Source organism: Pleurodeles waltl, chromosome 2_2 (genome assembly GCF_031143425.1).
Source record: "Pleurodeles waltl isolate 20211129_DDA chromosome 2_2, aPleWal1.hap1.20221129, whole genome shotgun sequence".
Taxonomy (NCBI): domain Eukaryota; kingdom Metazoa; phylum Chordata; class Amphibia; order Caudata; family Salamandridae; genus Pleurodeles; species Pleurodeles waltl.
This window is the reverse complement of record NC_090439.1, coordinates 1,168,545,248-1,168,558,360: the sequence shown is the minus strand read 5'-3', so window position 1 is coordinate 1,168,558,360 and position 13,113 is coordinate 1,168,545,248.

Here is a 13,113-nt window from a genome sequence, read left to right as displayed (position 1 = left end):
GAAAAATGGGGGTAACATGCCAGGCAAGATGGTACTTTCCTACAACAGGTGAGTCATATCCAGCCTGAAAGTACCCTGAATAGGTGAGTTAAATCCAGCCTGAAGGATGTATCCTGAACAGGTGAGTCATATCCAGCCTGAAGGATGGACCCTTAACAGGTAAGTCATATCCAGCCTGAAGTATGGACCCTGAACAGGTGACTCATATCCAGCCTGAAGGATGGACCCTGAACAGGTGAGTCATACTCAGTCTGAAGGATGTACCCTTAACAGGTGAGTGATATCCAGCCTGAAAGTACCCTGAACAGGTGAGTCATATCCAGCCTGAAGGATGTACCCTTAACAGGTGAGTGATAACCAGCCTGAAAGTACTCTGAACAGGTTAGTCATATCCAGCCTGGAGGATGTACCCTGAACAGGTGAGTCATATTCAGCCTGAAAGGTGTGCCCTTAACAGGTGACTTGTATTCAGCCTGAAAGGTGTACCCTGAACAGGTAAGTCATATTCAGTCTGAAGGATGTACCGTTAACAGGTGAGCCATATCCAGCCTGAAGGATGGACCCTGAAACGGTAACTCATATCCAGCCTGAAAGATGTACCCTGAACAGGTAAGTCATATTCAGCTTGAAAGATGTACCCTGAACAGGTGAGTCATATCCAGCCTGAAGGGTGTACCTAGAGTAGTTGAGTCACAGTCATAATCAATCTGAAGGATCTACTCTGAACAGGTGAGTCATATTCAGTCTGAAGGATGGACCCTGAAACGGTAACTCATATCCAGCCTGAAAGATGTACAACAAACAGGTGAGTCATATTCAGTCCAGCCTGAAGGATGTACCCTGAACAGGTGAGTAATATCCAGCCTGAAAGATGTACCCTTAACAGGTAAGTAATATTCAGCCTGAAGGATGTACCCTTAACAGGTGACTCATATCCAGCCTGAAGGATGTATCCTGAACAGGTGAGTCATATTCAGCCTGAAGGATGTACCTTTAACAGGTGAGTCATATCCAGCCTGAAAGATGTACCCTGAACAGATAAGTCATATCCAGCGTGAAATATGTATCCTGAACAGGTGAGTCATATCCAGCCTGAAGGATGTACTATTAACAGGTAAGTAATATTCAGCCTGAAGGATGTACCCTGAACAGGTGAGTCATGTCCAGCCTGAAAGATGTACCCTGAACAGATAAGTCATATCCAGCCTGAAAGATGCATCCTGAACAGGGGAGTCATATTCAGCCTGAAGGATGTACCCTTAACAGGTGAGTCATAACCAGCCTGATGGATGGACCCTGTACAGGTGAGTCAAATTCAGCTTGAAGGATGGACCCTGAACAGGTGGGTGACAGTCATACTCAGTCTGAAGGATGTACCCTTAACAGGTGAGTCAAATTCAGCTTGAAGGATGGACCCTGAACAGGTGGGTCACAGTCATACTCAGTCTGAAGGATGTACCCTGAACAGGTGGGTCACAATCATACTCAGTCTGAAGGATGTACCCTGAACAGGTAAGTCATACTCAGTCTGAAGGATGGACCCTGAACAGGTGGGTCATACTCAGTCTGAAGGATGGACCCTTAACAGGTGACTCATATCCAGCCTGAAGGATGTACCCTGAACCGATAAGCCTCCCAGCCTCTTCTAAAGACAGACATTTGGGCCTTGCGGTTTCACGGGTCTGATGTCATCTTCTTGGAGGTGGGCAAGAGGAGGCCTGCTTTCAAGTTTTGATTTCTTGTATTTCGGTATATTTAGTAGGAACAAGGCGCTGATGTGGTAACTCCCGGCCCTTGCACCAGACTTTTATTATGCGGTAACGGACGGTCCAGCAGGGTCTGCACACCGGGGAATCTGCCCGTAAAAGCCTTCATTTCACCTCACACATGTACTCTGAAGATGTAACATGAATACTCGTTAGTGTGATGTGTTGAGGGTGCGCTGAGTCTCAGCAGTGAGGCGGCAGAGCTGGGCCACGTGCCACACCAGCCCTAGAGGCTGGGAAACAGACCTGCCTCCATCTTGGATGGGTCAAAGGTTGCCACCTTCTCCAGCAGACACACCCGCCATCCCTCATGCTTCAGCTCCAACATAACACAATACAACATAACACAACACAACATAACACAATACAACATAATATAACACAACATAACACAACATAACACAACACCACATAACACAACATAGCACAACACAACACAGTACAACACGATACAACATAACACAACACAACATAATATCCTCCGTCCTCCTTTTAAACATTTCTACTCTGCTTCCATGTTCTTAAGTATACTCATTTAGGAGTGGCATAGACAGCTCTAACACACTTCCGAATCCATCTGATATTTGCTCTATAAAGTTTATATTCTAAAGAGGGAAAGGTAACAGCTTCCGTTTACATCCACAGTTTTGAGTGGGGTTGTCAGTGCTTTGCAAAACTTCAGAGAGGTCTCTGAAGAGCGACAGAGGAGGAGAGCTCCAGTGCCTGGGGTCTAGATATGGAAATGCGTGACTAGCACGCTGGATGCGTGACTCTTGGGAAGACGCAGAAGAGGGAGAGACGACGTGCAGCAAGCAAGCCGCTCGGTAGGGGAGGCGTCTGCTCGTCAGGTACCGAGGCTCAGAGCCGTGAAGGGCCCGGTGACAGACACTAAGAGCTGTGAACAGTGACCGCTTTGCGATCGGCACCAGTATGGGTCGGGCAGCAGGTGTGGTGGATTGAGTAGAAGGCGAGCAGCAGCATTTTGAGCTGGTTGTAGTTTAGAAGGAGGTCAGTGAGGAAGGCCGAGAACAAAGGAGCTCCAGTGGTCAAGATGGAATAACACCGTCAGGATGATCCCTTTTTCAAATTAGCAGAAAGGAAGGAATTTGAGATACACACTTAGGAAATGTGAGATTGGGGTCGAAGGGAAACCGAGATTGGGGGTGGCAGAAGTAGATAAAGGCATAGAGCTTAATTCAGATGGCCACACGCTGCAGGCAAAAATAGAAGGGGCGCCTGCATCCAGTAGGACTTTGGTTAGGTCCAGATGAAAGGCCTTATTTAGATTTCGGGAGAGGGGTTACTCTGTCACAGCGGTGAAGGATAGCCCATCCACCGGAATATAAATCCCATAGGTAGGGTGACCACCCGTCCGTAAATCTCACGGACTGCCCGTAATTTCGCCCTGCCGTCCGTTGTCCGTGATGAAAGGCTTAACGGACGGCATTTGTCCGTAATTTTAGCCTTTCACCTAAAAGACAACAGAGGCAGGGCAAAATTACGGGAGATTAGTTTCCCCAGCTGGATTGCCTATGCTCTGAGGGAGGGAGGGGCAGACAGGGGGTCTCCTTCCCTAAAGCAATGCAAAAGTGCAACTGGTAAAGCTGCAAATGCAAAGGGGCTTGGAAACCTGCGTTGACTTTAATCAAAGGAGTCACTTGAAGCTTTCTGATGACAAAGATATTTTATTTTAGAGAAGTACTGTAATGATGTTCCACAGTGAGCTGTGGAGTGTGTGGTTTTAATTGACTGTTAGAATTTTTTTTTAGTACTAGGTATGAACTGTATATTATTCAAATCTGTATTTTAGAAGGACTTTTTATTTATTTAACCGAAATGTATTTGTGCATTTTGTAGCAGCCTATATTATGATGTAATTGTATTTATACAGTGCTTACTACCCCTGATGAGGCGTCAAATTCTTGTTTAAAATAAGGACTTACACATTCACAGTTCTTTCAGGGACCTCGGTACCTGATAGTACTAGCAAGCATTGGCAAGGCCAATAGGTCTCTCCTACATAAGAGTTATTAGCTTTGCCAATGTGTTTTAGCCATATTATACACCAGAAGGGCTGCTGTTCTGCATGGCGAAAGTTAGTGGCATAGTGGTGTGGAGTGGACTAGAGTGGCATAGGAGCAGTGGCGTAGAGCCCAGCGGTGCAGAGTAGAGTGCAGTGGGGGTACAGTGCAGTTGTTTAGAGTGCATTGGCATAGAGTGCAGTGGTTTAGAGTGCAGTGGCATGGACTGGTGATAAGCAGAGTAGAGTGGCATAGAGTGGCAGAGAGTGCAGCTGTATATAGTGGTGCAGTGGCATTGAGAGCAGAGTAGGCTTTCGCATGGCATAGAGTGCAATGGCATAGAGTGGTGCAGAGTGGAGACGTGTAGAGTGGTGCAGTGCAGAGTAGAGTATAGTGCTGTAGAGTGCAGTGGCATGGAATGGTGTTGGGCAGAGTAGAGTGGCATAGAGTGCAGTGGAGTAAAGTGGCATAAAATAGAGTGTAGTAGTGTAGAGTGGTGCAATTGCATAGAGTGCAGAGTAGACTTGCGTGGCAGAGAGTGCAGTGGCGCAGAGTGGAGTGGTGTCGAGTATAGTGCTGTAGAGTGCAGTTGCGGAGAGTGGAGTGATGCACAGTGCAGTGGCATAGAGTGCAGTGGAATAGAGTGCAGTGGCATAGAATGCTGTGGCACAGAATGCAGTGGCGTAAAGTAGACTGTTTCACAGTAGAGTGAAGTGGCTTAGAGTGGTGAGGTGCAGGGTAGAGGGGAGTGGCATAGAGTGTGATAGCATAGTGATCTAGAGTGCCGTGGCAGAGAGTGCAGAGGTGCAGAGTAGATTAGAGTGATGTACATATGTTAAAGAAACACTAAGGCCCTCATTACAACCCTGGCGGTGGGTGTTAAAGCGGCGTTAATACCGCCAACAGGCCGGCAGTAAAAATAAAGGGATTATCTCCCTGGCGGTAACCGCCATCAAAGACCGCCACTTTAGCACACCGACCGCCAGGGTAGTAACGGCCGCTGGGCTGGAAACTTCGGTCTCCAGCTCAGTGGCTGTCACAATCCCCCCCCCGGGATTACGACCCCGCCTACCGCCATGGTTTTCGTGCCAAACTTACTGCCACAAAAACCATAGCGGTAGGCACTATCAGTACCAGGGAATCCCTTCCCTGGCACTGATAGGGGTCTCCCCTGCCCCGCTCCCCCTGCCCAGGGTCCTCCCCTACCCCCCTCCTCCCTCTGCTGCCCCGTACATATACACACCTGCATGCGCACCCATATACACACATGCACACACACATACCCACCAACCACACATGCACACATATATACCCACACACTAACATACATTGTCACACAAATGCATTAACAACACCCAACACTCACAATCACTCATTCACGCATGCATTCAACGCGACTCACACCCGCATGCACGCATTCCAAATCCCCCCACCCACCTTACATACACACATCACCCCCCTGCTTGCTGGGGGCCCTCTTCCTCAGAGGAGCACATAAGGTGATTTTCGAAATCTGCAAGATTACGAGAAGTCCACCGTTGAGACATACGGTTGGGAGGAGAGAGGGAAGGAGGATACGGCAGGGTGAAAGGGGCAACCAAAGCTGTCAAAATGGAAGGCAAGTAAAGTCAATGATTAAACCATGAAGCTCAGAGGCGTGTTTGGCCTAGTAGAGGAGACCAAGTAATCCCACTTTGAGGCTATCCTGGGAATGAGGTTGATTCTGTCGTTCAAGATAGGGAGTGGAAGAAGTGGCCAAGAATCATGATATAGGATCATGACAGAGAATCATGACATACAAATCCCAGCCATTTCAGTAGAGTACTGCCTAGGCGGGGGCTGAGTGCCCGAATATGCTATAACTCTGGCCCATACGGATTTAGTGACCGTATATATTCACCGGGGTCTCTGTGCCTCCTTTTTAGATCTGGTGTTAGCCCAGATCTTTTGATTTTACTAAAATTATTTATGGATAACATACTTAATTACGAGGCGCACAGCCAGCCCTCTTCTTCTACTGGTCTGTTGTTGTGTCACTGACATTTTTTAATTCTGCCCAGTGCAGCATAGAGCCTGAGGTCATAGGTCAGCCAACTTCAGCCATTGGCTAACTTCACTGTGAGTGTCAGCTTTCCGACCTTTCCCCAGAAGCACATTGTAGGAAGCTGGCTATCGATGTAGTGTACAGATGAAGGGGACACTATGCAGGTAGTCCAGGGCGACTCTTATTTGCTGACAGGGGTTAAAATAATAATCCTAAAAGCTCTTGTTTGTGGTAGTGCGGAGGAGCAATTAGACTTATCGGGGATAGTGTTGAGCATTTATTGCACACACAGAGCTAGGCAGTAAGACAGACACGCAATAAAGAAATCCCACTCCAATTTATAAAAATAACCATTATTTGTATATGAGTTTAGATACCAAGATCATCATATTCAGGTAAGTACTTTTCGAGATATAAATTTGTATAGATTTCAATAGTTGACACAGTGCAAATTCTGGATTGGTAATGTTATCCTATGGGTGAAAAACATGTATTACATTCAGGCACTTGTCAGCGACTTACAGCTCTGTTCTTCTGGACTTAAAGTGAGTATGGGGCAAGATTCGGGGGGCTCTGGGGCATCCGAGCGCTGAGCTGTGTTATGGTGTCAGGTGTCTCATTCACTTCAATGGCAATCAAAGGGCAAGTCCGGAGAGACCCACAGGGGGGATCGACCACTGAGATACTCGGGCCCATAGGGACGCCATTGGTCCACTTCTCCTGGAGTTGAGGGGACTCAGGTGCAGTGGTGTCTTTTGGCGTCGGATTTGTGTGCATGGAGTCACTCGGAGGGAGGGGGACTGAAGAAAGAGGCGGCAGGCGGCGACCGGAAGTCCAGTCTGGCCAGACCCAAAGATAGGCTTGGCTCTTGTGGGTCTCAGGAACCCGTGAGCACTGTCACCTCCCTCTGACTGGGACTGGAGTGCAGAGGCTCTTTGAGGTGTTGTTGTGTTGGAGGTCGAGGTCTCACTCTTTGTCTTGAGTTCTGTAGAAGGGGGGGCAAGGAGTTCATCTTGGGTGTAGGTATCACAGCCCCTGAAGCTCCTAAATGTGAAGGTTGGTTTTCCTCAGTGTTGGTGCCCAGACTGGACACAACAAGCCTTGGCTGCTGCAACGGGTCAGGTACACCGGAAGTTGGTGCTGTGCAACTCCGGTTGGTCGTGACATACCCACACTTGGAGGGAGGACGGGTCTGACTTTTAGGAGCATGGTGCCCTCTTCCTGGGCAGCCGCTGCATCGGTAGTCCGAGTAAGTGGCAGGAAAGTAAACTGGACCTTGCTTCTTTGGTGCCAGCCTCTCTACACCTAGGGAGATTCTCTGGTGATTGACGAAGCACTGGCAGCCCTCTGGGTTTCGTGGAGTCGGCAAAGCGGCAGGATGAGTCTGTTTCTTCCATGACCGTCAGGGCAGCAGGCAGGTTGGCAGTGTTGGCACCAAGTCAGTCGTTGCTCCTCTGTTCTCGGGGCAGCACTCTTCTTTGTCCTCACCTTCTCTTTGCCCATTGAAATCAGAAGCTCTGTTTTCAAGGGGTCCCTTAAATACTCAATTTAGGGATGTTAGGGGAAGTGAAGGGTATTTGCTACTTATCCCTTGGGTCACTACACCCCCTAGATGACCACTTCCTTTGAGGAGTGGGCATCACTCTGTCCCAGAGTTCCTAACTCCTCTACACACAACATGGTGTAGTTCCTAACTTCATGTTCACTTTAGGTTGGCCTCCCTAGTGTTGTGTCTTGTGTCCAGCCTGGCAGAGAAACACGCCTCCTGCATAGCTAAATTTCCCACCTGTCCTGGTGCCAAGTGGGCCTCAGGGCGGGGGGTTGCCTCTCCTAGGTCTGGGGGAAACTGGGGTCACATACCAAAGGCAGCAAGGACTTTGAAGTCCCTGGCCTTGGTATGCAGATTTACTAGTCATCCTGTTGGCTGAGGTGATAACACCTCCTTGTAGGAGGCTGGCCTGGCATGTAGTGGGTACCAAGGGGTACTTACACCTTGCACCAGGCCCAGTTATCCCTTATTAGTGTAGAGGGGTGTCTAGCAGCTTAGGCTGATAGAAAAGGTAGCTTAGCAGAGCAGCTTAGGCTGAACTAGAAGGCGCGTAAAGCTCCTACTATACCACTGGTGTCATATGCACTATATCATAAGAAAACACAATACACAGATATACTAAAAATAAAGGTACTTTATTTTTATGACAATATGCCAAAAGTATCTCAGTGAGTAGCAAATATACACAAGATATATGTACACAATACCAAAAATATGCAGTAATTGCAATAGAAAACAGTGCAAGCAATGTACAGTCACAATAGATTGCAATGAGAGCACATTAGGTACAGGGGCAACACAAACCATATACTCTAGAAGTGGAATGCGAACCACGAATGGACCCCAAACCTATGTGACCTTGTAGAGGGTCACTGGGACTGTAAGAAAACAGTGAGGGTTAGAAAAATAGCCAAACCCCAAGACCCTGAAAGGTAGGTGTAAAGTGCACCTAAGGTCCCCAGAGAGCACAGAAGTCATGATAGGGGAATTCTGCAAGGAAGACCAACACCAGCAATGCAACAATGATGGATTTCCAGACGAGAGTACCTGTGGAACAAGGGGACCAAGTCCAAGAGTCACGATCGAGTAGGAGTGTGCAGATGCCCAGGAAATGCCAGCTGTGGGTGCAAAGAAGCTGCAAAAGGATGGTAGAAGCTGTGGATTCTGCAAGAACGACAAGGGCTAGAAACTTCCCCTTTGGAGGATGGATGTCCCACATCGTGAAGAAGCTTGCAGAGTTGTTTCCGTGCAGAAAGACCGCAAACAAGCCTTGCTAGCTGCAAGGGTCGCAGTTAGGGTTTTTGGATGCTGCTGTGGCCCAGGAGGAACCAGGATGTCGCCAATTGTGTGAGGAGACAGAGGGGGCATCCAGCAAGACAAAGAGCCCACTCAGAAGCAAGCAGCACCTGCAGAAGTGTCAGAACAGGCACTACGAAGTGGAGTGAACCGGAGCTCACCCGAAATCACAAAGGAAGGTCCCACGACGCCAGAGGACAACTCAGGAGGTCATGCACTGCAGGTTTGAGTGTCGGGGACCCAGGCTTGGCTGTGCACCAAGGAAATCCTGGAAGAGTGCACAGGAGCCGGAGCAGCTGAAAATCACATGGTTCCCAGCAATGCAGTCTAGCGTGGGGAGGCAAGGACTTACCTCACCCAAAGTTGGACTGAAGAGTCACTCGACTGTGGGAGTCACTTGGACAGAGTTGCTGAGTTCCAGGGACCACGCTCGTCGTGCTGAGAGGGGACCCAGAGGACCGGTGATGCAGTCTTTTGGTGCCTGCGGTTGCAGGGGGAAGATTCCGTCGACCCACTGGAGATTTCTTCGGAGCTTCTAGTGCAGAGAGGAGGCAGACTATCCCCACAGCATGCACCACCAGGAAAACAGTCGAGAAGGCGGCCGGATCAGCGTTTCAAGGTCGCAGTAGTCGTCTTTGCTACTTTGTTGCAGTTTTGCAGGCTTCCAGAGCAGTCAGCGGTCGATTCCTTGGCAGAAGGTGAAGAGAGAGATGCAGAGGAACTCTGATGAGCTCTTGCATTCGTTATCTAAAAAATTCCCCAAAGCAGAGACCCAAAATAGCCAGAAAAGGAGGTTTGGCTACTTAGGAGAGAGGATAGGCTAGCAACACCTGGAGGAGCCTATCAGAAGGAGTCTCTGACGTCACCTGCTGGCACTGGCCACTCAGAGCAGTCCAGTGTGCCAGCAGCACCTCTGTTTCCAAGATGGCAGAGGTCTGGAGCACATTGGAGGAGCTCTGGGCACCTCCCAGGGGAGATGCAGGTCAGGGGAGTGGTCACTCCCCTTTCCTTTGTCCAGTTTCGCACCAGAGCAGGGCTGGGGGATCCCTGAACCGGTGTAGACTGGCTTATGCAGAAATGGGCACCATCTGTGCCCATGAAAGCATTTCCAGAGGCTGGGGGAGGCTACTCCTCCCCAGCCCTAACACCTTTTTCAAAAGGGACAGGGTGTAACACACTCTCTCTGAGGAAGTCCTTTGTTCTGCCTTCCTGGGCCAAGCCTGGGTGGACCCCAGGAGGGCAGCAACCTGTCTGAGGGGTTGGCAGCAGCTGCAGTGAAACCCCGGGAAAGGTAGTTTGGCAGTACCCGGGTCTGTGCTAGAGACTCAGGGGATCATGGAATTGTCCCCCCAATGCCAGAATGGCATTGGGGGGACAATTCCATGATCTTAGACATGTTACATGGCCATGTTCGGAGTTACCATTGTGACGCTATACATATGTCGTGACATATGTATAGTGCATGCGTGTAATGGTGTCCCCGCACTCACAAAGTCCGGGGAATTTGCCCTGAACAATGTGGGGGCACCTTGGCTAGTGCCAGGGAGCCCATACACTAAGTAACTTAGCACCCAACCTTTACCAGGTAAAGGTTAGACATATAGGTGACTTATAAGTTACTTAAGTGCAGTGGTAAATGGGTGTGAAATAACGTGGGCGTTATTTCACTCAGGCTGCAATGGCAGGCCTTTGTAAGAATTGTCAGAGCTCCCTATGGGTGGCAAAAGAAATGCTGCAGCCCATAGGGATCTCTTGGAACCCCAATACCCTGGGTACCTCAGTACCATATACTAGGGAATTATAAGGGTGTTCCAATATGCCAATGTAAATTGGTGAAATTGGTCACTAGCCTGTTAGTGACAATTTGGAAAGAAATGAGAGACCATAACCACTGAGGTTCTGGATAGCAGAGCCTCAGTGAGACAGTTAGTCATAACACAGGTAACACATACAGGGCACACTTATGAGCACTAGGGCCCTGGCTGGCAGGGTCCCAGTGACACATACAACTAAAACAACATATATACAGTGAAATATGGGGGTAACATGCCAGGCAAGATGGTACTTTCCTACACAACCCCCCCCCAAACGAAGGACAATAAGACTAGCCATGACCTGATGAGTCTTCATTGTCAAAAGTGGAAATATCTGGAGAGTCCATCTGCATTGGAGTGGCTACTCCCAGGTCTATGTTCCACTGTATAGTCCATTACTTGTAGGGATATGGACCACCTCAACAATTTAGGGTTTTCACCTTTCATTTGTTTTAGCCAAAGTAGAGGTTTGTGGTCTGTCTGAACAATGAAGTGAGTGCCAAACAGGTATGGCCTCAACTTCTTCAGTGCCCAGATTACAACAAAGGCCTCCCTCTCTATGGCAGACCAACGCTTTTCTCTAGGGGTCAACCTCCTGCTGATAAAAGCAACAGGTTGATCCTGGCCCTCAGAATTAAGTTGTGATAAGACTGCCCCTACCCCTAATTCAGATGCATCAGTTTGGACAATTACGTTTTTGGAGTAACAGGGGCTTTTCAGGACAGGTGCAGAGCACATGGCTTGCTTCAGCTCCTCAAAAGCTTTCTGACAGTTTGCTGTCCATAATACCTTTTTAGGCATTTTCTTTGAAGTGAGGTAATTAAGAGGGGCTGCTATGGAGCCATAGTTCTTTATGAACCTCCTGTAGTACCCAGTGAGGCCTAAAAAGGCTCTCACCTGAGTCTGAGTTGTAGGGGGAACCCAATCTGTAATAGTTTGGATTTTCCCCTGAAGTGGTGCAATCTGTTCTCCACCTACCAGGTGTCCCAGATAAACCACTTTCCCCTGCCCTATCTGGCACTTTGAAGCCTTGATAGTGAAGGCTGCCTTTTGCAGGGCCTCCAAAACTTTCCATAGGTGGACCAGGTGATCATCCCAGGTGGAGCTAAAGACAGCTATATCATCTAGATATGCTGCACTAAAAGCTTCCAGCCCTTGCAGGACTGTGTTCACCAACCTCTGAAAAGTGGCAGGTGCATTTTTCAAACCAAAGGGCATTACTGTGAATTGGTAGTGCCCTCCAATGGTGGAAAATGCAGTTTTTGCTTTTGCATCCTCTGATAACTTGATCTGCCAATACCCTGCAGTCAAATCAAAGGTGCTTAGATACTTGGCAGATGCCAGTGTATTTATTAGCTCATCTGCCCTGGGTATAGGGTGAGCATCAGTTTTAGTTACCTGGTTGAGACCTCTGTAGTCAGCACAAAATATCATTTCCCTTTTTCCATCTTTGGAATGAGGCTTTGGTACAAGTACCACAGGAGAGGCCCATGGACTTTCAGAGTGCTCAACCACTCCCAGTTCAAGTATTTTCTGAACCTCTTGTTTTGTGCAGTCTCTGACATGGTCAGGCTGCCTATAGATCTTACTTTTGACAGGCAAGCTGTCTCCAGTATCTATAGTGTGCTCACAGCAAGAAGTGGTGCCTGGCACAGTAGAAAAGAGTTCAGAAAACTGACCCAGGAGATTTATGCAGTGGTCAGCAGTAAGACAATCTGCCAAAACTACACCTTCCACTAGAGCATCTTGTTCTGTGGAAGAGAAGAGATCAGGGAGAGGGTCACTCTCTTCTTCCTGTCCTTCATCTGTTGCCATGAGCAGGGTGAGATCAGCCCTGTCATAGTAGGGTTTCAGGCGATTGACATGGAGCACCCTAAGGAGACTCCTAGCAGTGCCTAAGTCAACCAAGTAGTTGACTTCTCCCTTTTTCTCAACAATAATGTGGGGACCACTTAATTTGTCTTGGAGTGCTCTTGGGGCCACAGGCTCCAAGACCCACACTTTCTGCCCTGGTTGGTACTGAATCAGAACAGCCTTCTGGTCATGCCATTACTTTTGGAGCTCTTGGCTGGCATGAAGGTTTTTACTGGCCTTTTTCATGTACTCAGCCATCCTAGATCTTAGGCCAAGTACATAGTGCACTATGTCTTGGTTAGGAGCTTTTAAAGGTTGTTCCAAACCCTCCTTCACAAGTGTTAGAGGACCTCTTACAGGGTGTCCAAATAGGAGTTCAAAGGGGCTGAAGCCCACTCCTTTCTGGGGTATCTCCCTGTAAGCAAAAAGGAGGCACGGTGACAGGACATCCCATCTCCTCCGGAGTTTTTCAGGGAGTCCCATTATCATTCCTTTGAGAGTTTTATTAAACCTCTCAACCAGTCCATTTGTTTGTGGATGATAGGGTGTGGTGAACTTGTATGTCACACCACATTCCTTCCACATGGCCTTTAAGTAAGCAGACATGAAATTGCTTCCCCTGTCTGATACCACCTCTTTTGGGAAGCCCACCCTGGAAAATATTCCCAGGAGGGCCTTTGCCACAACAGGAGCTGTAGTGGTCCTTAGAGGAATTGCTTCAGGATATCTGGTGGCATGGTCCACTACCACCAAGATAAACCTATTGCCT